A 3,150-nucleotide genomic window follows, 5' to 3' on the forward strand; every position below is an offset into this window, starting at 1 on the left:
TTATCTATGGAGGCCCTAGGTGGTGGACTGTCTCCCGATGTGGGAAATCGGATTGCGTATTGGGTTACTCCGTACGCTCTCATCATATTCAGTAAACTCAGTTGGGCCCAAGTTGAATGTAGCGTGGTCTATCCACGTCGTCCATCCCATTTTCCATCTAATTTAAGGGGTTGAACCCAAAATTGAAGCATATCCAAAGATAAAGTGGATCATACCACAGGAAACAGTGGGGATGATGATTTCCACCGTTGAAACTTTGCTAGGCCACACAATGATGTTTATTTGTCAGCCAACCCATTCATAAGATCATATGGACATGGATGAAGGGAAAACAAAAATACAAGATTGATCCAAAATTTCTGTGGCTCTTAAGAAATTTTCAACTGTGGACGTTCAATTCAACTGTTTCCTGTGGTGTGGTATACATGCTTAATTTTCTGGCTAAGCCTAGGATTATCTGATAAAATGGATGGACGGAGCCGATAAAATACATAAATTATGGTAGACCTCACAGAGTTTACTCAGTACGCCAGGCGTAAGTGAGTTACTCACTACGTGATCTGCTTCCACACGGTACGATTCACATAGAAGGTGGGCCCCACATATGAATGATCCATATCAAAGGTCAGCCCATAATGTTAAAAAACTCACGTCCAAAGTGAGCTGTTATGATCAAAGACCCACTTCAAAGGTCCTTCCCTTTTTTTTCCTTTTTTTTAATTTTTTAATTTTTTAATTTTTTTTTTTCTGCAAGTGTATTCCACAATCTTACAATAGCAAGGAGTCCGGGTACAGACATCCATGAAAACATATTACACTCGCTAATTCTCTGCCATTTTGCAGCCGCGAACAAACAATGTAGTTCAAGCCCCCAACAGATTTTAAAAACCAAAAAAAAAAAAAAAGACGAAAGAGCAAAAAAAACAAAAAAAGCGGATGAAATGCCATTAGGTGCATTAGGATCTTTCATATCTAAGATGCTTGCTATGGCTAATGAACTTGAAAAGACGAACATTCTATCAAAGACTAGATATAAAAAGAGGTGTTACATATATTATCTAAAGCTCAGCTATCGAGTAATGAGTAATGAGACGACGACGAATGACAATAAAAAGACAATTTAACAGCAAGTACCCGATTTGAGACTTCCAATCAAACTGTTCTTTTTTCAAATCCGCACTCTCCATTGTTTCAGTCATCATGGGCCTTTGCAGAATTCTCAGGCGTCTTCGAACCATCATCCTTTTTCCTCTTGTGTGCCGTGACAGCCCCCCGGAACTCATCTGCGATCGATCCATCCCTAAATTTCAAGGCGAACGTGGTGAGCCCATACTTTCCTTCGCCACTGGCCCTATTCCCTTTTTGTCCATATTTGTCAGTTTCATGTCCGGGTAAAGGCTCGCATTCAAGATCAGCCGATAGTTACCCCGGGCCCTCATCACGAGCCTGGCTTTTTCTGCACCTGCCCTAGAAATATTCACTTTCAGCTCACCCTTCCCACGCTCCTTCCACCCTCCATCAAGATACTCAAACAATATGGCATCCGCAGTAAAAATCGCTTTTTCATTCTCTTCGCACGTCTCAACAGGCACTTCCTGCATGGACGGCAGGCTGCTTCCTTCACTCTTCGTTTTATCTGATCCCATAGAGGAGCCAAAGAGTTGCAAGGACGAACTTCCATTGTTGGAGCTCCCAATACCAAATGATGGGAAAGAGGTGTTATCATTCTTTAGCCCAAACGCAGACCCATCTTTTGGAATTGACCCAAATGAAAATGACGAACTGGAGAACCCAGTTCCTGCAAGACCTGTGAAGGCATTCTGGCTGCTAGACAGCTGTTGGAACGAACTCAATGGAGCAGATGCCACAGGTGTATCGTCTTCCTTACCTTCATTCTCATTTTCTTCTTTTGTGTCGCCTTCCTCAGCTTTGGTAGGCTCGTTGCCAGAAAGGTTTTTCTGTTTATCGGCCACATTTCCATCCAGCTGTCCATTAGTTTCATTTTTCTTAGCATTCTCATCTGTACCATTTGCTTCATTTAGAGCAGCTCCCTCTTTGGTGTCTTTGTCCACATCATTTTTTTTCCGACGTCGCAGTGCGATCTACCTCTTCCGAAGTGGCTTTGTCAACATCACCATCGGATTGAGGTGGTGCAGTGGTTGTGGTGGTTGGTTTTGCAGCCGGTTCAGTTGAAGGAACCAAACGGATCCCAGCAAAAGGATTAGAGGAGGTGGTTGAGGGGGGCTGGGTTCGACGCACCTTAACAATCCTTCTAGTTGCCAACACGTCCTCACTAGCTCTCTGGAAAGTCCCGGTCTCTTCTTCGGGAGCATCATCATCAAGGCCAGGGTTGTCCCGACTGAGTTCAATCCCAGCAACCCTCTTTTTAGAAGACGGGACAGCATTTTCTGCATCCCCCATTGAGAACTGAATTGCAGGCATCGCAGCTGAAATCTACTGCGCTCTTAACAGGTTGATGCAACCAGAATGAGATCCCAGTGCATTCAGAGAGAGAGAGAGAGAGAGAGGCTTTGAAGTGGGTCTCCGTTTCTCCTCCAAGGTAGGGCCTACATCATGAAGGTAGGGCCTACATGATGGACGGTCCACATCAAAGGTAGGCTCCACATGATGGATAGTGGACATTGAAACTGGGCCCCACATGATGGTTGGCTCATATTGAGGTGCCACATGATGGTCGATCCACATCAAAGGTCAGCCCCTAATGACGAATGACCCACATTCAAGGCAAGCCCTGCATGATGTGGGGCCCACATGATGGATAGTCCACATCAAAGGTAGGCTCCACATGATGGTGGGCCCCACATGATGGACGATCCACATTAAAGGTTAGCGCTAATGATGAGTGACCCACATCCAAGGTGGGCCTTGCAAGATGGATGACCCACATCAAAGGTCGGCCCTAATGATGAGTGGTCCATATCCAAGGTGGGCCCTACATGATGGACGACCCACATTAGAGGTGGGGCTCACATGATGGATGATCCACATTAAAGGCGGGCTCCACATGATGATGGTGTATTGAAGGTGTGGGCCTCACTTAATGAATGGCCAACGTAACATAATGAATAGTGCATATCAAAGGTCGGGTCATAATAATGAATGACTCACATCCAAGGTGGGCACCATATG

At 45.0% G+C, this 3,150-nt stretch overlaps 1 pseudogene; it reads right to left on the reverse strand.

The window, feature by feature from the left end:
* Window positions 1–999: 999 nt before the first annotated feature.
* On the reverse strand, window positions 1,000–2,442 carry LOC131255243 (nuclear pore complex protein NUP50B-like; annotated as a pseudogene).
* Window positions 2,443–3,150: the final 708 nt, after the last annotated feature.

The sequence above is a fragment of the Magnolia sinica genome, chromosome 9, assembly GCF_029962835.1.
Source record: "Magnolia sinica isolate HGM2019 chromosome 9, MsV1, whole genome shotgun sequence".
NCBI lineage: Eukaryota > Viridiplantae > Streptophyta > Magnoliopsida > Magnoliales > Magnoliaceae > Magnolia > Magnolia sinica.